The sequence below is a fragment of the Notolepis coatsorum genome, assembly GCF_963971535.1.
Source record: "Notolepis coatsorum genome assembly, chromosome: 14".
Taxonomy (NCBI): Eukaryota; Metazoa; Chordata; class Actinopteri; order Aulopiformes; family Paralepididae; genus Notolepis; species Notolepis coatsorum.
In genome coordinates this window covers 105,508,819-105,532,233 of record NC_140178.1, presented here as the reverse complement: position 1 = coordinate 105,532,233, position 23,415 = coordinate 105,508,819, and positions in this window count along the sequence as shown.

The window sequence follows — 23,415 nt, the reverse complement described above, 5'->3', positions numbered from 1 at the left end:
GCATGGTTTATTGGTCACAAACCACTCCTGCGTGTGATGTAATGCTTAAATATTGTTCTATTATAGTCAGAAAACATTATTATCTATGGGTTTCACATTTAGTATATTATGATTGAACAACCTCATTTTCATCTTAAAAATAAGGCACATGATAGGTGCGGCTACGTGGCCGCATAGCTTGCTTCTGCGTTAGCTAATGGTTAGCGATAGCCGGGTTGAGCTAACTGTTAGCCAGTTAGCTGTTTAGCTACGACATTAGCTGCCGGCTGCACTCGGCTGGGAACGTTAGCTTGATGCTATCAATTAGCCTAGAGTTAGCTGTTAGCTTGTGCTACGACCATTGACATTAGCCGTGAGAATAGCAGGGGGTTCTGGCACTCTGACTACGACATCATCTTTGACAGAAGATGTAGTCGGGCCTGCACCATGACAAGGCTCCGGCCATAGCTTATTTTTGTCCCGCCAGCGAGAGGCCTTTCGTCAACGTGGAGACCTGTGTTGCGGCCTTTCGCCCTGCGTTCCTTGGTGCAGGTAAGATGAATGAAAATGTCATGACATTACCCCACTCTTCCTTCCTTCCCCTCCCGAATGTTTTGTTAATAACGATGTTTTTTTCCAGGCAAAACATATGTTACTTCACAACATTTGGAGATACGACATGTGCTGTGTGTGAATGAATTGTCTTGGTCCGTTGGCCAAAGCTGTGTGTGGCCTGGTGTCAGTAGCCTACCTGGCTAGCCTATTTAGCTGATGTCGGCCATTGGCTCCTTGCTGCTTTGTTTTCTCTGGTATAGACCCTCTTCTCTTTGGATTTAAGTGTTGATCTTTGTCCTTTTGGATCTATGTATATTCATGTTGCCTTTGTGAAGTTATCTTTTCCTTCTGTTTTGTTCTTTCATTAAAAGTTGAATATCCTTTAGGGGGTCATCTTTGCTTATCTCTCTCATACATGCTCTCTCTCTAACACACACACACGACAAACACACATGCTCTCTCTCTCTCTCTCTCTCTCTCTCTCTCTCTCTCTCTCTCTCTCTCTCTCTCTCTCTCTCTCTCTCTCTCTCTCTCTCTCTCTCTCTCTCTCTCTCCCTCTCTCTTTCTAACACACACAGTCTGCCTATGGCGGCCTTTCTCGATGGCTAGGCTGTGCTCGCTGAGTCTGTACCTAGTCAAGGATCTTCAGTCACAGTGCTCAGGTATTCTGCCACTGTGTACTCTCTGTTTAGGGCCAAATAGCATTTCAATTTCTTTCCAATGTGTCTCTCTCTCTCTCTGTACACTGTATATTGACTGTAGAACGGGAGCTCTCTCTCGCTCTCTCTCTTGCTATATGTTGACTGTATCATGCCCAGCCTCGGGCAGCGCTATTATTTAAGAATATGTTGACTGTATAAAAAAAAAGAAAAAAAAAAAAAATTATATATATATATATATATATATATATTTTTTTTTTACCTTTTGGGGGGGGGGGGGGGGGGGGTGCTCGCGTTTAAATCTCGCACAGGGCCTCGCATTTCCCCCAGGCGGCCCTGGTAGTGGTAGTAGTAGTAGTAGCAGTAGTAGTAGTTGTAGTAGCAGTAGTAGTAGTATTAGTAGACGTTTTAGTAGTAGTAGTTTGAGCTATCCATGTGCTAATGTTGACGATCCAGTGAGGAGGAGCAAGGAGCAGGAGGAGCAGGAGGAGCAGAAGACTGCCTTCAACCAGTTCAGTGAGACATGGAAGGAGGGCTAACCAAGACAGGTGAGAGATTATTATTATTATTATTATTATTATTAGTGCTTTTGTTTTAGTTATTACTCTGTTCATAAAAGTTGAAAATAATGTATTTTTACATGTCATTGTCTACAGCAATGATTTGCCTGGGACTTCTATGGGGGCAGGGCGTGCCCAAGCCAACCCTAACCCTAACCCTTATTACTAGGTTTGCAGACTTTGTACGCAATATATACAGAATGGAATATTGAGTGTATATACAGTGTGTGTGTGTGTTGTATGAGCAGTGTCTTATATGTACAATGTGTGTGCCATTTATGTGCAGACATGATGAGCAGCCTGCTCCAGTCCGACGCAGGACAACCCAGGCCAGGCCAAGACGTCCAGCCCAGGCAGGAGATCAGACGCCCTGGAAGACCGACAGTGATCCTGATCCAGCCCCTCAGCCCCTCCGGTTCATGCCGTGCAGACCCCCAGGACCGCAGCTAGACCCCCATGCCACGTATACACAGGTAACACCTGTCAAAAGGCGTTACAGTTTGACAGGTGCAATATTTTTTTTGGATACGCCTCAGGCATCCTGCACTCTATATGACTGCACTCTAGTCATATGTGTACTGTATATATGTATATTGAATATCCCACAATTAAATTATTTAGTTATTTTTTACTTTTTTACTGTAAAACATTTTGTTTTACTTTCTTTTGTAAAAAAAAATTACCTTTACTGACTTTTTGTTAAAAAAAAGCATGCTGGTGATCATTTCCAGTTGAGAATCAAAATTTCGTCTGTGTTTATTACCTGTGTATGGAGAAAATAATGCTTTGTAAATTGAATTCTGATCTGTTCTCTTTTGTTTATGTAAATATGCTACCTGAGGGTGCATTTCCACTGTTTTATATCCTTGATTTGATATGTTTGCATTGGTTCATACTAAAAATAACAGATTTTCTCAATCCGATTTTGTGTTTTGTGTTGTACATTATGCAGTATACAGTATATACAGTATTATACAATATGAAAACTAACTGTCAGGTCATATATGTGAGGCTGTGCTGAAAAAAAAGATACCAAACATACCATGGTAAAACATTTTAAAATGGGAATTATACAATTTAAATCAAAATTAGCCAAAACATATGAAATATCCCAAGACCCAGAAGGGTTGCAGCAAAATGCACCGTTTCGTCTTGGCATCAATAATCTGTTCTGCCCGGTGCAGCCCGGTAGCGTAAAGATTTTCCCTAACCCACTTTCAGTTCCGCGTTCGGGATCCCTTTGTTTATATGCCTAAAACACCGGTCTGTATAACAGGGAACACTGCATTATCAAGACAGCGCCCCTATGAGGATCTTTTCCGAATTCTAAGAGTAGGGTAAATCTGCATTGCCGTGACATTGAGTAGGATACGGTATTACAATGGAATAAAAGCCAAAACAACCTTGCAGTTACAACTCCCTGCCAGGTGGGGGTGCTGCAGTCCCCACAGCACCCCCCCTTGCCGCGTCCCTGTGTTGAGGGCCAGGTTGTTGTCAGCGCACCACGCCGCCACGTGCAGGACCTCCTCCCCGTAGGTCGACCCATTGTTGTTTTTGATGAGGCCCACCACCGTTGTGTGGTCTGCAAACTTGATAATGGTGTTGGTGCCATGTACAGGAGTGCAGTCGTGGGTAGAGGAGAGGGCTGCGTCTATATTAATCCCAGCCGAAGAGTGCAAGAGCGCTTCCGCATTCTTCGCCGTGCATGCGCATGAGGTCCTCGCTTAGTTCAGACGCCCCATTCAACACGGTTAATCACAAACTCGAAACTCCGTTAAGCTCCAGAGAGAGAGGCTGAAAACCCACAGTTCTTGCCCGACGGATGGGAGCCGAATCGCGGATCCGAGTTTTCTGATGAATAGCCCCAAAACATGGAGGTCGCGAACGGCGCCGGCTTCGCTGACCAGAGCTCTCTCAGATTCAAAGTTTTAATTGCAGCCTGGAACATACATGTTTCGGAACCAATGTGTAACTAGACAGTTACAATATAACATTTATATTAATTAACCCAGTTAATGCCTTAACAATATAATTAATTAATAATTAATATAATTAACTCAAGGGTACACAAGGTGCACTACATATAACCTCATCTCATGCACCTTGTTGTGTATCCTGTTTATTTTTCGTCATTATTATATTCAGAGTTAATTATATTGTTTACACTGTCTTTCTTCTATTATAACCCTGCCCATTCCCAAATCATATTCAGAAAGTATCACAGAGACTTCTAATGACCAAGGAATTAGTTATTATTAGTAAGACACAACATTTCCGTAGTAATTGACCACCAGACTCTTTCTCTTAAGGTATTAACTGGGTTAATTAATATAAATGTTATATTGTAACTGTCTAGTTACACATTGGTTCCGAAACATGTATGTTCCAGGCTGCAATTAAAACTTTGAATCTGAGAGAGCTCTGGTCAGCGAAGCCGGCGCCGTTCGCAACCTCCATGTTTTGGGGCTATTCATCAGAAAACTCGGATCCGCGATTTGGCTCCCATCCGTAGGGCAAGAACTGTGGGTTTTCAGCCTCTCTCTCTGGAGCTTAACGGAGTTTCGAGTTTGTGATTAACCGTGTTGAATGGGGCGTCTGAACTAAGCGATGACCTCATGCGCATGCGCGGCGAAGAATGCGGAAGCGTTCTTGCACTCTTCGGCTGGGATTAATATAGACGCGAGAGGGCTTAGCAGCAGGCACATGCACACATAGAGCCCAAAGGGTGCTCGAGCACCTGCCCTTTTGTGCCTCATAAAAAATTGCCCTTTTTATGACAAGTTTATTTATTTTTTTTGTTGGTTATTATAGTTCAATATTCAATATTTTATGACCAAAAACCCCAAAAAAGCATAAAAAGGGGGCCTCCCTGCCCAAAAAGGCCCCCCAAAAATCGGGCATGCATGCTTCACTTGCTCGCTCGCTCACTTCATATGCGCAAAGGCCCAGTTCCCTTTTCAGACTTTGAGCACCTGCCCCTCTAAAGTCCTGTGCACGTCCCTGCTTAGCACACAGCCCTGTGGGACGCCGGTGTTCAGGGTGAAGGTAGAGGAGGTGAGATTGTCCAACCTAATTAGGAAATCAAGTATCCAGGTGCAGATGGAGGGGTTAATGTCGAGGTCCTGGGTTTCCCACAAGGTCGTTTGGAGATGAGTTTGGAGGGGGTGAATGCTGAGCTGAAGTCGATGAGCAGCGTTCTCACACGGTAACACTATCCCACCTGGTATCTCACATCTCACAAGGTAAGGCTATCTATCCCAGTTCCCAGATGTGTTCCATCACAAACCACAGGGGCCGTCTTCCTGTACATTTTCGGTCACTCTGTATCTGTTTCAGCCTTGGAAAAGGCTGCCGGACATGAAAAACAAATACAACTTGATCATAGCTGAGAGATACATCAATCAATCAATCAATCAATCAATCAATCAATCAATCAATCAATCAATCAATCAAATGTATTTGTATAGCACATTTAGACATGACACTTGTCAACCAAAGTGCTTTTCGCATAGCTAAAAACAAAGAAAAGTGCTAAAGTATAGAATAAACAGAGAATATAAACAACCAACGGACGGACATAATTACTTAGGCATCACTATTCTTCTTTCTATCACCTGTTGGACTTTCAGAACGCTCTTAAAAAAACCCGCCTGTAGCTAATTAGTGTGCTTTTAGAGAGACTCTCACGGGAAACATCTGCAGCAATCAGAGATAAACAAACAAATCGGGAGCTACGGATGAACAGTGTTCTGATGGAAAGAGAACGTGGGGTTTAGAGATGAACCCGGTGTGTCCCCTCATCCAAGCAGAAGCTGCAAACTGTGAGGAAGAACATTTTATTGCAGTGGATTTTAACCCTTTCACTACCGCACTACAGAAGGTTAACCCTTTCACTACCACACTACAGACGGTTAACCCGTCTGTAGTGTGGTAGTGAAAGGGTTAACCCTTTGTCGCGTGGTAGTGAAAGGGTTAACCTTCTGTATTGTCGCAGTGAAAGTGTTAACCCTTTGGTAGTGTGGTAGTGAAAGGGTTAACCTTCTGTAGTGTGGTAGTGAAAGGTTAACAATAGGTTATAACTATAACCATGTTCTGTTAATAGTGGTGACGCTCGGCGTCACTCATGCACTATCTCGCATATGTGCATGCGCACTGAATAAAATTCCACAATGTACCTTTATCCCAGTATTCGTCTGACCACACCCCTCGTTAGCTTACCTTCATAAGCAGGTGTGTGGTCACCTGCTCTCCTCCTTCCCAAGCTTTCACCACAAGTGAGATCAAGGGCTGCAGCGGCGTCGGACGTCGAGCATCACCACTATTAACAGAACATGGTTATAGTTATAACCTATTGTTCTGTGACATAGTGGCTCCGCTCGGCGTCACTCATGCACAAGGGAGGCCGAGCGGGAGCCACCGGCCGACAAATACAACCCGCTGAAGGCCCCCCACAACCATCAGAACAGGGAGGGCCGAGCCCCCCCGACCCCCCCTAATGGAGGGCACCCCCCCTATTGGAGGTTTCCCGGGAGGGCGACGGACCCGACCGTGCGAAGAGGCACTCAAGCAACTCAACGCACAGGGTGAGCAGACCGTGGCCTGACCCCACGACTACACACACGCACAACCCGCATGCCACCCGGGAACGAACGGAGGGAACAACCTCGTTACTGCCCCCAGAATCACGGGGTCAAGGGCAAACCCAACCCCGTGGCAAGGCCGTAGCAGCGGAGCGCGAAGGAAGGCCCAGACCCACCAAAGGGACTGGACCCCCTGGAACGGGGGCCCGGAGAGGTCCATGATGCCAGCATCAAGACCCCACCAGGTGGGCACTTAGTGACACCGCCCCCCACATCGCCAGCGTATTCGGACAAAGGCCCCTCAGCCGAGCGGGCCCTGTCCCCCCAATAGTACACCGCCTGGCACACTGACCCTGCAGCAGTACAGCCAGTCAGCACGGCCGCAATAACAAGACTTACCACGGAAGCAGGCAGCGCACCGGGGAAAAAACCAGGCAACAGGCTGTTAACCCGAGCCTGGAGACTGCGGACGAGACAGGCGCCAGAGGGGACAGCTGAACACAGCCGCACCGGCGGAAGGGGCATATGCTGGCGTTGTTGCATGACCAAGCCTCCATTAAAAAAAAACCCACCCAGAGGGGTTGAGGCAGAGAAGGCTGACACGATCGGCAGACGTCATGAACGTGCAGGGGCACCCTCAACCGGGTAACCCGGGAGTTGACACTGCTCCAACACACCAGGGAATCAACCACCTTGGCGTTACCCAATGCGGTGGTTGTTCCTATAACCCCTCAGGAAAAAAACTCCAAAACATACCTGCGGCCCACCGCAGTATCGTTTCAGTTTCCAACAGGGTTATCCCGGGCCTACGGGTCAACGAAAACAGTACTCCGGACCGGGCCCGGCGATACGGGGAGCAGACTTTGAGGAGGTCAAAGAGGTCAAAGACCACCCCAACAGGCCCCTCTACGCCACGCGTAAGAGAAGAGCGAAAGAAATGGAGAACCAGCCCCAACACCCCGTACTTGGTATTCCCAGGAGGTCACCCAACCAAGTACTAACCAAGACCAACCTGCGTAGCGGCCGAGATCTGACGAGATCGGGCGTGTGCAGGTTGGCACGGCCGTAAGCCATTACGACAGTGTAGAATACAATGTACCCAACAAGGGCTCCATAGCGCTTAACCCTGTGACACCCGGACCGACCTGGCATTTTTCCCCCCGAAAAAAGCCCAAGTCCCTCAGGGTACCAGAACAGCAGATCTGCATCCCCGGCGGACAGCGCGTGTAACTGATCCGGACCAGCGTGTCCAGAACCAGTCCCGTGCCCTAATCACGCCAATCTGCCAACTCCAGGAGAAGGGGCAGACATGCGTGTTGATCTTAAACATGAAAAGAAGGCGCCACCCAGACGTTCGGTGCGAACCGCGCCCGGCGGCCCACCCCCAGGGCGTGAAACCCTTCTACGTATGTTCAGATCCATTCTGTCATCATCCCCCGATATGAACGAGAATCCGTCGACAACCACACAGGTCGTCGGAAGAGGAAAAACCCCCATCCCAGTTGCTTTATAAAAACGCTGTTTTAACCCCAAGCAACCAAGGCGCGCCAGTCAGTTGCTTAACGTCCAACAGAACATCCCGAACTAGCACTATGTGTGCGGCGGGTATATCCACATCAATAAATAGGCTATTTAGACCTTTCATTGAATCCCCAAGGTGCCCAGGGGAACGACAAGAGGGGTGAGATGCAACCAACTCCAACTCTTTATAATAATAAAGAAGAAGCATCAACAGTATAAACCCAACTGCACAGCTGGGAGTAAAAACTGCTTTACATTTTTACATCCAGTCACTCCTTTTGTCAAAGAGTATAGACCGAACTTCCCAGAAGCCTTCCCACACAAGTCGCGGTTATGAAAAAGACATGTCCACTGTGAGTCACGTGACCAACTGACTCAAGTTTACACATAAAATCGAGCGTAGCAGACCCGTAAGCCTTACGCTCTAACCCGACACTTTAACACCACAACCTTACGTAAAGATCTCAACTCATGGAAGCCGTCGCCATAGCAACGTATATGCTATGACGGGGGGAAACCCTGTACAGGACTCCTGTTTGTAATAGGAGTCATGTCAAGATAACCCTCCCCCCCCCCCTGCCAAGACGTTTGAACGGCTCGGCCCCGATTGGTTCAGCAGAAATGAGAAAAAATCCCCTAAACCAATCAAGTGGGAAGGAGGGGTTTATTCGGCACCCCCTCACACAACCCCTTCTTCCCTACACACCAAAAACCAACTGTAGCATTTTGAGACCTTTGGTAGAAAGCCAAAGTATAGCAAAAGCTAATACAATGCCCGCTACCCACGGAATGTGAACAGGATTTACAACAAAACAAGTCGTGTGTGTGTGAATCCTACACCCGCTTTCTATGTCGTACATAGCAAAACACTGACAGAGAGTAACGGCCAAGCCGTGGAACGTGTGTGCACGAGTATTACTGCAACTAACACAACAGTGTCGTGGCTCAACATTACTTTGTTTAAGCAACGGAACATACCACCAGCTTCTACCTGCATGTGGAGCGTCAGGCTAATAGAACCTTTCTATGACTGAGTGTATGCTTGCAGACCTTGCTTAATATCGTAACACAACACGACTCATCACCCAATGTAATAATGCAGATTCACATTTCGCAACCCCATCATATGTATTAGTGAATAAACACACAGTTTGTTTGGCCAATAATATAGTCCCCTTTTTTAGGGAACTTTTTATTTATTATTTACGGCACAAAATCATGAGGGGGCCGGGGAGGGTGTAGAGGGAACCACAGGGGGAAAAGTCACTTTTAGCGGTGTCTGCCGCATCGAGCCGCTCGGGTTTTGCCACCCCGAGAAGCCCCGGAGGGACGGTAGTGAATCGGCTGCTGGTCACGGCGTTCCCTACCGTCTCCTCCGGTCGTGGATGGGCCGGCGGCAGCAGAATCGCTGTCTCTCCTCCTGGCCTTCTTGGACGGGCCAGCAGTGGCGGCGGAGGCAGTGGTAGGCACGGCGGAGGGAGCTCGACGTCGTGGAAGCCTTCTGACTCCACCGGCAAGGACGGGAGGCGGAAAATGGGGTTGGAGAACGGATCTCTCCTCTGCCATCTCTCTGCACGTTGAGGTCATCAGCTGCAGGGCCTTCCTGAATAATCCAGCATCGGAGAGGTCGGCCGTCAGAAGAGGGGCTCTCTTCTTCTCCGGCACTCGAGCCTGCTCCAGCCAAAGGTGGCGCTGGGTCAGGGTGGCCAGGGCGCGCATCTTCCCCGAGGCTATGGCCTGCACCTGGGTAAGATGCAGGACAGCTCATGCCGCCTGGGTGATCTGATCGCATTTTACCTCGGTCAGACCCGTGCCACCCGTCATTATCCCCGATACAAATCTAGCCAGGTGGGCGATGTTAGAAGCCGCAGCCAGCGATTGTGTAACAGCGATAAATGACTGGTCACCCCAATATGCCAATCGCCTAGCCGATCTTCCATGGAGAACCGGCTTGCATAATGGTTCCCACACCACATCCGGACAGAGGAGAGCGGCCATCGGCCTATCAAGCCGTGGCACGCCCTCACTCATACCTTTGACCAACCCCGACACCCGCGTAACTGGTACGTAGGCAGGGGTAAGTCCCATGATGTGAGACACCGCCTGGCCCTGACGAACATAGGCCCCCATTGAGGGGAAAAATGGGTAGACAACGTCCACCCCTCTCACCGAGCAACGCTGCCAGAGATTACCTATGAGATCATCAGGGGCAGGAGCAGGCAATGGCTGCGGCAGCGGCACGCCGTTTGCAGCGGCGGCTACCGCCATGAGCTCAGGAAACAAAGCCCGCAGTTCCCCCTGCTGACTTTCCTCCACCGAACCCGCATCCCTCACATGCAGCAGGCTTCGACCAATTGAGGAGCCACAGTCTGATGTGGCTGATAGCAGGGCATCCTGCCGAAGAGGCCGAGGTGGTTCCCCGACATCCTCGAACAAGGCACCCCAAGGAGACATTTCTCCCCCCTCCGGTGTTTCCTGGACAGGAGGAATACTCGCCTCCACAGGGCCTTCAAACAAGAATCCGTCCGACTCTTCCATGAAATCCTCAGTTTCCATCGGACATCCAGAGCCCGACGCATCCTCGCTGGTCTCCAGCAATTCCCCAAACCCAGGCCGTTCGCGTCTGCATGCCACCATCTTGCAGCGTGAACGGGCAGACGCGAAAAGCTTGCGTCCCAAATCCTCCGGAACCAAAAGAACCGTCCGCTCAACAACGGAAGATTCCCTGGAACCAGAGGAACCAGAGTCGAGATCATGCCATCGCCGGGGCGACGGCACCGATGCCTCGGCTCCTCGGAGAGGCAAACTATCCATCGGCTGTCTCCTGGGCTGGGTCGGCAACCACGAAAGTGGCAGCAGCCCCGCACCAGTACGCACGACAGAGGCGGGAATGGAGAACCGCTGGTGAAGAGTGGGTCTACTCTCCGAAGTAGACATTATGACTTAGCTTTTTCCTTTGAATAGTTATGAGAGAAGAAAAAACTAAGCACAATGTAAACACGTCTCAACTCTTTTCAACTAACAACACGTCAAGTGGGGTACTACCGAAGGCACTTCCTTGTGGTGAAAGCGAGAAGGAGGAGAGCAGGTGACCACACACCTGCTTATGAAGGTAAGCTAACGAGGGGTGTGGTCAGACGAATACTGGGATAAAGGTACATTGTGGAATTTTATTCAGTGCGCGTGCACATATGCGAGATAGTGCATGAGTGACGCCGAGCAGAGCCACTATGTCACAGAACCTTCTGTAGTGTGGTAGTGAAAGGGTTAACCTTCTGTAGTGTGGTAGTGAAAGGGTTAACCATTTGTTGCGTGGTAGTGAAAGGGTTAACCTTCTGTATTGTTGCAGTGAAAGTGTTAACCCTTTGGTAGTGTGGTAGTGAAAGGGTTAACCTTCTGTAGTGTGGTAGTGAAAGGGTTAACCCTTTGCCACGTGGTAGTGAATGGGTTAACCTTCTGTATTGTCGCAGTGAAAGGGTTAACCCTTTCGTAGTGTGGCAGTGCAAGGGTTAACCCTTTGTTGCGTGGTAGTGAAAGGGTTAACCTTCTGTATTGTCGCAGTGAAATGGTTAACCCTTTCGTAGTGTGGTAGTGAAAGGGTTAACCCTTTGTCGTGTGGTAGTGAAAGGCTTAACCTTCTGTATTGTCGCAGTGAAATGGTTAACCCTTTGGTAGTGTGGTAGTGAAAGGGTTAACCTTCTGTATTGTCGCAGTGAAAGGGTTAACCCTTTGGTAGTGTGGTAATGAAAAATAACTGGTACAGGAGGGCAGAGAGTGTTGTTTGGATTCAGTGCCGTTAGAAAACCTTACATGCATAAATTACATTAGAAAACAGACCCATTTTATAACATTCGGGGAAGAAAGAAAATATATAAATACTAGCCTTTGTACTGTATTTTACTATTATGCACTCTGCTACTAAAGAATCTACCTTGCCTATATTACTACCTAGTACCTACTATGTTAATGTGTCTATACTACTACTATGCACTCGAGACTGTAGCACTCAAGTTCAACACTGTTTGATGAACAATATCACTGACCCTCAGCTGCCAGAGTTGGTCCCTTGCCGCTGACTTGTCGTACAGAACTTGTAAGTCGCTTTGGGTAAAATGTTTTCTATTTTGTTTGTGGATTTTATAATGTATCCATCTTTTACTAGCTGTAAAAGTGTTCTGATCAGAGAGGCCAGAGAACATCACCACGGTCCTATTCTTACTGCAGACCCATGGCCATGGGTGATGTTCATCGAAGCCCATAGACCTGTTCGCTGTATACAAACATACCGTGTTTGAGCCAATCAGCAATACCAACTGAGTCACGTGACTAAGTTGCCCCGGACCTGTTTTGACAATGTTGTCTAACAAGTATGCTCTGAACAGGGTAAATCTGCGTTTCCCTATGATGCGCCTGTAGCTCATGGAATGAACTCCAACAGTCCTTACCGCTTGAGATTCTCCCCTCTGTTGCCAAGTTTAAAACCTTGATCTGCAACCTTTTGATAGATTTAGTTCATTGATGATGCCTGGTAATATCTGATATCTGTGCGTAGGCTGCACACTGCTCTCTGTGTCTCTCTCCCCCTGCATGTGGCGTGACCTGATGACCTCTGGCTGAAGGCCCCTTCCACACACAGGGCCGGCTCCCTCCTCACACACATGCACGCGCACACGCACGCACACTCACGTGCACACGCACACACACTCACGTACACACGCGCACAAGCTGTCACGCCCCTTTGAGTTATGGAGATGTTGTTCAAGAATAGGGGTCTTCTACATCTGGAAGCAATTAGCCCCCCTTCTTCTGACCAAGCACACACACACACACACACACACACACACACAAGCACACACCACACAAACACCCATACATACACACACAGAGACATACACACACCCCCCTCCCCTTTCTCAAGAGTGTATAAAGTGACATGTAATATGGACATTCTGCCTCTTTTGTCTACTAGTGATGTGCCCGCGCGGGATGACTGACTGTCTTCTTCTCTAATGAATAAAAGCTCCGTTTGAGAAATACTCTGTCTTCCGCTTCGTCTTTCGGCCGACTGGTTCACTGGCAAATCAATTAAGAACTCACGACCAGGGATAAACTAATCCCTAACAAATGGAGGTTCCAGTGAGAATTGATGTGGGCCAGCCGCAACCGAGGACGGAGGAATGGAGACGAGGAGGAGGAGGAGACGGTGCAGACTTTCACTACCAGCTGTCTGCAGCGCGTCTGACCCAGGGGTGAGCTACCAACGGCAGCCCCTCAGACGTCCGTGACCAGACCACCAGACGACCGGATGACAGGCAGGAGGAGACGAAGGACAGACGGGCCAGGATGAGAGGCGACCGGAGGAGATGGCAGCTGTGCGAGAGGCCGGAGAGGAACACCGCAGCCAGGCACCGCAGGCACCGCAGGCACCGCAGATCAATCACAGCTGATCGTCGTCTACGACACGCAGTTCGTCCACGACTAGAACGGGGGAAGCGACAGCAGGAGTGACACTGAGCTGAGTTGGAGTGACGGTGGGGCCGGCCGGCGAGAGGTGGAGCGGACAGTCCAGAGACACTGGGAAGGCGGCGGACCAGGGGAGACACGTTTGTCTAGGGGACCCGCACCCTGGAACGGGGACCAACCTCAGGAGGTCAGCCCTTGCCCTCCAGAAGACGGGCCGACCCAGGTGGGTGGTGCACTGTGACAGAGGGAAGGAAGCGCCCTGATGGACGTTGTGTGTGCCTGAGTAAGGGGGGTCCAACGGGGTTACTATATCGTCTGGAAAGGTTGCAAATTCTGTGTTTCTCTCTTTCTTCTCTCTCTCTCTCCCGCTCTCCCCCCCTCCCTCTATCTCTCTCTCTGCTCTCCTGATGTTGATTATCCCGTCTGGTGTTGGATGTGATGCATGTAATGAGGTGACAATCGACGGATACAGATCAATGAACTGTGTGTTTGACGTATATATTTAACGTCAAAAAGGGGGAATTGATAGATTTAGTTCATTGATGATGCCTGGTAATATCTGATATCTGTGCGTAGGCTGCACACTGCTCTCTGTGTCTCTCTCCCCCTGCATGTGGCGTGACCTGATGACCTCTGGCTGAAGGCCCCTTCCACACACAGGGCCGGCTCCCTCCTCACACACATGCACGCGCACACGCACGCACACTCACGTGCACACGCACACACACTCACGTACACACGCGCACAAGCTGTCACGCCCCTTTGAGTTATGGAGATGTTGTTCAAGAATAGGGGTCTTCTACATCTGGAAGCAATTAGCCCCCCTTCTTCTGACCAAGCACACACACACACACACACACACACACACACAAGCACACACCACACAAACACCCATACATACACACACAGAGACATACACACACCCCCCTCCCCTTTCTCAAGAGTGTATAAAGTGACATGTAATATGGACATTCTGCCTCTTTTGTCTACTGGTGATGTGCCCGCGCGGGGTGACTGACTGTCTTCTTCTCTAATGAATAAAAGCTCCGTTTGAGAAATACTCTGTCTTCCGCTTCGTCTTTCGGCCGACTGGTTCACTGGCAAATCAATTAAGAACTCATGACCAGGGATAGGCTAATCCCTAACACTTTGTCAATCAAGTTGTACATGTTTTAATTGATATGTTATCCTTGCTCTTTGCCTCGTCTCGTTGTCTAATTGTTATGGTTTTATATGCTGTGTGATTTTGCATGCTTTATTTATGCTTATTTCTGTATGTACACTCACCTTTCGAGTGTAAATAAAGTTTAAATAAAGGTTTGAAATGAAACAATAAACAATAGTTATGTTTTGTAGAGACAGGCTACCTCCTACACATGGCTCTGATGATGCACCACATATGTTTCTCTCACATCTGAAGAAAAAGTTATTCTTCCCTTGAAAGAGGAAGAAAAGTAATTGTTTGTTGTAGGTGTGGACGTTAAGTCTCACAGTCAATACAGATGTCTTCGTTGACACGGATCTGCTTCTGTTAACCACTACGCGTGGGCGGAATTCATAGTACTGTATGTAATTTCCCTCCTACTATACGTCTGTGCTGCATTACTCTCTAAGCCACGTGTGTAAGTTATGTGCATACTTGTATTTGTATGTGAGAGAGAGCAGATGTGAGAGAGAGATGCCTATTCGCGGAACAATATGGATTCTCGACCACATAATTCCCTAATTCTTAGAACACCGGCTCAATCGTTTTCCATTATCGACTAAAACGTCCACGTGAACCTGCAGCCCACGGCCCGAGAAACGGCTTTACAGCCCGAGACTACACACGCGCGCGCGCGCACATTCACACACATGCACGCGCGCACGCGCGCACACACACACACGCACGCACGCACACACACACACGCATGCACGCAAAAAAAGTTTCCAACATTGAAAACCCAACCAAGGGACCTCAGGGCGCTGAGAGCAAGACGCTCTGCCAGTATTCATATAACTAGGTTTTATAGGATAACCTTTCGTTATATATCATACTGGTCATCGCGTCTCGCTCCTGCCATTATGAGATATGGGACAGAGCGGATGCGTGACCCGACAAGTGTACCCCCTGAGGGCCCGTAAGCCCCACTACCAGGGAGGAGGGGAGTCCCGTCCACCCGCCCGTCCTAACGAAGGGGGGGGGAGGCAGTCAACTCCACCAAAGTGCGAAAAAAGGGGGAACCAAGACCCCTAAAAACACACAGTACAGGCGGGACCACGTGTGACACAGCACCCCGTGGCACACACCTACACACCCCTGCTAGCATAATAAGTCTAACCAGCTAGCACTAACGTTAGCATCACGCCAACTTATGAGGCTGTAACTGAGTGGCGAGACAAAAAATAATAATATATAAAAAAAAAAATGATATACATTTTTATTTATTTTTTTAAAATGTTTTAAGACTAAATCGAGACTAAACAAAGACTAAAATGCTCAGACCTGTCGTTGACTAAAACTGACTAAACGAAAAAGAAATGAAGATGACTAAATCTGAACTAAAAAGGAGCATTTGACACATGACTAGGACTAAAACTAAAATGAAAATAGCTGCCAAAATTAACACTGCATGCAACTGTGAGTACCTTTGAAATTTCTCTGCGATACTTGTACAACAAGCGTTTCGCGGAGGACCAGTTCTTCAGAGTTAATTATGGGATTTTCCTATGGAGGAGCAAGGGACTGCGGATTCACTCGTCCAAAACCTGTTGGCGTGCATCACAGTCACGAAAGGGGATAGGTAGTAGTATAGTCATAGTAGATAGTAGTGTAGACATAGCAGATAGTAGTGTAGACATATTAGCATAGTACATCATAGTAAAAGAGTGTAAGAAGGTTAGTATTCTATTCCTACTGTTGGCTACTGGGGATCTCCCCTGGAGCAGTTGTTTAGTTTAGTTTAGTTTAGTTTAGTTTAGTTTAGTTTAGTTTAGTTTAGTTTAGTTTAGTTTAGTTTAGTTTAGTTTAGTTTAGTTTATTCGGATCCCCATTAGCCATTGCCACAGGCATAGGCTACTATTACTGGGGTCCACACAAATCAATACAATACAATAAAATCAATACAATACAATTAATACAATACAATAAAACAATACAATACACCTCAATAACACCTAAAAATATTATATAATAAAATATCTAAGTTCACCAATCACAGATACCCATCTACTCAATCATGTTTCAAGGCATATATGTTCACTTAAAGCACAACAATACATCTCAATACAATATACAAATATATAAAAAATCTAAGTTCAACAATCACACATACCCATCTTCTCAATCACCCACTATGTTTACTTAACTGACAGTACCACTCTTTCTTATATGATTTTTAAGGTGTTTTTTAAATGTCTTCAACCCTAGTTAGTGCAGGTGGTAAGGAATTCCATGCAGTCATGGCTCTATACATCACAGTCCTTTTCATTGCATTTGTTCTTGGCATCTTTACAGTACATCTTTCCATTGACACATGCCTGGTGGAGTAACTGTGTCTGTTGATTGTGAATTGTATCTCATCATATAGACAAGCAGGTTTTTTGTTCTTATATATATTTCTAAAAAACATTATGATATTTACATTTAGTCTTTGTTCTACCATTAACCATGACAGTTTTTCATGCATGCTTACTATGTTTGACCTTTTCCTACAATTCAGAGCAAGGCGCGCTGCTTTGTTCTGTGTCATTTGTAGTTTTCCCAGTTTTTCTCTTCCAGCACTTCCCCAGATCCCCGGACAGTAATCCAGATGTGAAAGGATCAGAGCCTGGATAACATGGATCACTGACTCTGGAGTTAGGAATTCTACACATCTTCTAATTAAAGCCAGCCCTCTCCCCATCTTTTTTGTTATGTTATTTATATGCGTTGACCAGTTCAGATGACTGTCCAATGTTATACCTAGTAGCTTTGCTTCTTCTACCTGTTCAATTTCAGTTCCCCCCATCATTATTTTTAATTTTGGATTAGCAATTAGCATATGGTGTGAACCCATTAAAATACACATTGTTTTTGCTATGTTTAAAACCATTCTATTCTAGTTGTAGGTTTGGTGCCTTGCTCAAGGGCATGTCAGTGCCGGTACGTAGTTGAGGGAGGAGTGACCTTCTGGTCACAAGGATACTGACCCCCTCTGACCACTGCTGCTCTGTCTACTGACCTGCATCGCCTCCATCGGAAGCACTTATACAGCACATGGTGAGACAGTACATGGACTTCTTACGAATCTCTCTGTATTAGTTTTATAGTACTTTAGTACATAATATAGTTTAATATGTACAGTTAACATTGGTGTTGACAATATTCTGTGATGTTTTATTGTGAAACCCACTCAGCGTTGACCTCAACTGTAAAATTTCACTCCCACCTGACCCACCCACTCACACCCTCTCAAGGTCTCCTTAAAAGTCCACTCTGCTGCCTGGCGAAAGGGTTAACCTTCTGTATTGTCGCAGTGAAAGGGTTAACCCTTTAGTAGTGTGGCAGTGAAAGGGTTAAATGCAGTTATGTAAATTGCACAGGTGTTACAAACAAGGCGACCTGCCTGTCTAATCAGTTACCTGTGCTCACATACATCACTTCTACCATGGAAGAGTATTTGTACAATGGACAGTACCATGCAAATTAAATTAAATCACCATCGAACTACCATGATATATCTTTTTTTTGTGACGGGATGATTTCCCTCTGATGGGAAGACTATGCCCCCATGTGGCCGACAGGAGGAAGTGCAGGTCCATTTGACTTGGAATAACTATGTAAGTTACCAGTACAGTACTGCAGATGAACATGTAGAATTCAAGAAATCACAATACTGTATAATACAGGTGGTAAGGAATTCCATGCAGTCATGGCTCTATACATCACAGTCCTTTTCATTGCATTTGTTCTTGGCATCTTTACAGTACATCTTTCCATTGACACATGCCTGGTGGAGTAACTGTGTCTGTTGATTGTGAATTGTATCTCATCATATAGACAAGCAGGTTTTTTGTTCTTATATATATTTCTAAAAAACATTATGATATTTACATTTAGTCTTTGTTCTACCATTAACCATGACAGTTTTTCATGCATGCTTACTATGTTTGACCTTTTCCTACAATTCAGAGCAAGGCGCGCTGCTTTGTTCTGTGTCATTTGTAGTTTTCCCAGTTTTTCTCTTCCAGCACTTCCCCAGATCCCCGGACAGTAATCCAGATGTGAAAGGATCAGAGCCTGGATAACATGGATCACTGACTCTGGAGTTAGGAATTCTACACATCTTCTAATTAAAGCCAGCCCTCTCCCCATCTTTTTTGTTATGTTATTTATATGCGTTGACCAGTTCAGATGACTGTCCAATGTTATACCTAGTAGCTTTGCTTCTTCTACCTGTTCAATTTCAGTTCCCCCCATCATTATTTTTAATTTTGGATTAGCAATTAGCATATGGTGTGAACCCATTAAAATACACATTGTTTTTGCTATGTTTAAAACCATTCTATTCTAGTTGTAGGTTTGGTGCCTTGCTCAAGGGCACGTCAGTGCCGGTACGTAGTTGAGGGAGGAGTGACCTTCTGGTCACAAGGATACTGACCCCCTCTGACCACTGCTGCTCTGTCTACTGACCTGCATCGCCTCCATCGGAAGCACTTATACAGCACATGGTGAGACAGTACATGGACTTCTTACGAATCTCTCTGTATTAGTTTTATAGTACTTTAGTACATAATATAGTTTAATATGTACAGTTAACATTGGTGTTGACAATATTCTGTGATGTTTTATTGTGAAACCCACTCAGCGTTGACCTCAACTGTAAAATCTCACTCCCACCTGACCCACCCACTCACACCCTCTCAAGGTCTCCTTAAAAGTGCTGCCTGGCGAAAGGGTTAACCTTCTGTATTGTCGCAGTGAAAGGGTTAACCCTTTGGTAGTGTGGCAGTGAAAGGGTTAAATGCAGTTATGTAAATTGCACAGGTGTTACAAACAAGGCGACCTGCCTGTCTAATCAGTTACCTGTGCTCACATACATCACTTCTACCATGGAAGAGTATTTGTACAATGGACAGTACCATGCAAATTAAATTAAATCACCATCGAACTGCGTGTTGCTTAATGACAGCGGAAGAGTGCAAGGGCGCTTCCGCATTCTTCGCCGCGCATGCGCATGAGGTCCTCGCTTAGTTCAGACGCCCCATTCAACACGGTGAATCCCAAACTCGAAACTCCGTTAAGCTCCAGAGACTGAGAGAGGCTGAAAAGTTACCAAAACGTCCGGAAAAACCTAACGGGAGCATTATAGACTGTCATACAAATGTACAAATGCTATAAGGTGGCAAGAAATGCACTATAAACAATACTTTGGGTCGGGAAAGATAGTTAGCTCAAAGCTAATCCGGAAGGGCAGCTAACAGTAGCTACTGTCTAACTGTGATGCATTCGACAGACAGACCGGCATTAGTTAGCCAACAACCAGCCAGGCAGCGCCGTTATCTCACGGGACGAGTAGCTACATTAGTTAGCCAACAACCAGCCAGGCAGCGCCGTTATCTCACGGGATGAGTAGCTACATTAGTTAGCCAACAACCAGCCAGGCAGCGCCGTTATCTCACGGGATGAGTAGCTACATTAGTTAGCCAACAACCAGCGCCGTTATCTCACGGGACGAGTAGCTACATTAGTTAGCCAACAACCAGCCAGGCAGCGCCGTTATCTCCCGGGACGAGTAGCTTCATTAGTTAGCCAGCAACCAGTCAAGCTAACGTTAGCTGGCTCCAGCAGCTTGTCGATCTGCTGGAGCCAGCTAACGTTAGGTTGCTGAGGCTATTAGCACATCGACAAGCTGCTGGATCTCCCGATGCTGGTTGAAGTGGAGCTAGGTAGCCAGCAGGCTAAATGCTCCCGATGACATCAACAAGCTGCTGGAGCCAGCTAACGTTAGCTTGACTGGTTGCTGGCTAACTAATGAAGCTACTCGACGCAGCCTGCTGGCTACCTAGCTCCACTTCAACCAGCATCGGGAGATCCAGCAGCTTGTCGATGTGCTAATAGCCTCAGCAACCTAACGTTAGCTGGCTCCAGCAGATCGACAAGCTGCTGGAGCCAGCTAACGTTAGCTTGACTGGTTGCTGGCTAACTAATGAAGCTACTCGTCCCGGGAGATAACGGCGCTGCCTGGCTGGTTGTTGGCTAACTAATGTAGCTACTCGTCCCGTGAGATAACGGCGCTGGTTGTTGGCTAACTAATGTAGCTACTCATCCCGTGAGATAACGGCGCTGCCTGGCTGGTTGTTGGCTAACTAATGTAGCTACTCATCCCGTGAGATAACGGCGCTGCCTGGCTGGTTGTTGGCTAACTAATGTAGCTACTCGTCCCGTGAGATAACGGCCCTGCCTGGCTGGTTGTTGGCTAACTAATGCCGGTCTGTCTGTCGAATGCATCACAGTTAGACAGTAGCTACTGTTAGCTGCCCTTCCGGATTAGCTTTGAGCTAACTATCTTTCCCGACCCAAAGTATTGTTTATAGTGCATTTCTTGCCACCTTATAGCATTTGTACATTTGTATGACAGTCTATATGCTCCCGTTAGGTTTTTCCGGACGTTTTGGTAACTTTTCAGCCTCTCTCAGTCTCTGGAGCTTAACGGAGTTTCGAGTTTGGGATTCACCGTGTTGAATGGGGCGTCTGAACTAAGCGAGGACCTCATGCGCATGCGCGGCGAAGAATGCGGAAGCGCCCTTGCACTCTTCCGCTGTCATTAAGCAACACGCCATCGAACTACCATGATATATCTTTTTTTTGTGACGGGATGATTTCCCTCTGATGGGAAGACTATGCCCCCATGTGGCCGACAGGAGGAAGTGCAGGTCCATTTGACTTGGAATAACTATGTAAGTCACCAGTACAGTACTGCAGATGAACATGTAGAATTCAAGAAATCACAATACGGTATAATACATGAATAAACTTGCAACGTAGTGTATCGTATACATTTGAAAAGCCTTGTATTTCAGAAACCATCATATTCCCTGAGACACACTCAACAGTCTTTGTTGTTCCTAGAATATTAAAGGACATTGGGAGACAAGCACCATCTGACTGGAATCATTTACCTGCTCCGGTTCTATGTGCATGTCTTTGTAGGTTTAATGCTTTGTGTCATTGAATTGTTTATCATTTGTCATAGTTTGTATTTTGTTTTGTCCGGATGTTGTAGACGTCTATGTTTTGTGTTTGAGGACCCCCTCGAAAACGAGACGATGCATCTCAAGAGGGTTTATCCTCAAAATACATTTAGTAAAATGAAGATGAAAATACATGTATATTCAAAGTACCATATGAATTGTGTGTTATGGTATCAGTCATAGTAATGTCAATAGTCCCTGTCCCCCCCTTGGTTCTCACTAGTTCTGGATATTGTGGATTACATATAATAACTTACTCAGTCAATGGAGAATACAATTTATTAACTCAGAATGATCAAATGCAAAGTTTAGAGAATATGGCTTGAAGGGCCCTCACCCCAAATGACCAGCAGTGTCATCTGAAGAGAAGAGAGCGATTCAGGAGGAAGGGGCCTTATTTATACACAGGAGAGAGGGGGGGGGCAAGACACAATACAACTGGGGGTTTGGGGAGAGGGGAGGAGACAAGTCCTAGGAGGAGACAAATCCCTTTATCGTCCACAATAGTAATATCATTATAAAATACATTCAGTGCTTTGACTCTTCTTAGGAAGTGCAACATTGTTTGCTTTACAAAACTAGTACAGAGTACAGTCCTTTTAGAAGGTATAGCAGGTTTGATTATCCAACATTATAATACATACCGGTATAGAACAAATCAAATCTCCCCAGTTGATGGCAGTATTGTACAACAACAACAACAACAACAACAACAACAACACCAGCAACAGCAACAACAACAACAACAACAACAACAACAACAACAACAACAACAACAATAACAACAACGACAACGACAACAACAACAACGGGTTGTGATTGGAGGATCAAGAAAAGAGGGCAGGGTTTGAGATAGGTCAATTGCAGATGAGAACCTAGATAGATAGATAGATAGATAGATAGATAGATAGATAGATAGATAGATAGATAGATAGATAGATAGATAGATAGATAGATAGATAGATAGATAGATAGATAGATAGATAGATAGATAGATAGATAGATAGATATTTCTATTTGTCCACGTTTGTGGAAATGTGTCTTTGGCTTCACCATGGTTGCAATCCACAAGACATTGCAGTACAAACACCATACAGGCACAAAAGACATGGGCCCAAAACAGCCCAATACATAGACAAAAGAAAAACACCAACAACACAAACACAGACAGAGCTTCCGATACTTATTCCGAAGTCCATATAACTCAGACAGTTGTCTTTATGGTTTCCCTATAACTTTAATGGCCATGCTGACAATACTTGCCAGTTTGTTCGTATTCTTGGCTCCAAGGTTGAGATATCAAACGTTAAAACACTTTCAACAAGAATTCTGTAGGCCGGCTCTAGAATATCTCTACTTGCAGCAACGTTATTCAACTTTCTTAGAAGATGCAAACATTGCATAGCCTTCTTTTTTTTGTATCCACTTTTTCTCCTAATTTTTCTATTTATTTTCTCCCGTCCCAATTTCGTGTTTCCAATTCTCCCCCTCCCCTGTCTTGAACGTTGTTCGCATATGCCCCCCACTGGTCGGTTGTAGGGAGGATAGAAGCCTTGCATCACGTGTCCCCTCCGGTACACAAGGAGGCAGCCTGTCACATCTTTTCACCTGCCAGCGCGGACTCTCATTGGCGAGGTGTAACGTGTGGGAGGCTCACACTACCCCCGCCATTTCCTGTCTCTGCTGTGCAGGCGTCCCCCAACCGACCTGTAGGAGTCGCTGTCCACAACGTCCAGATTACCACCCATCGACTTCCACCCGCTGACTCTGCCAATTGAGCCAGTATGACGGCCGGCCCAAGCCGGAGGCAATGCTGACACCCGGATTCGAGACCGGAGTCTCTCGCATTGGTGACGAGCGCAATGTCCACTGCGCCACACAGCC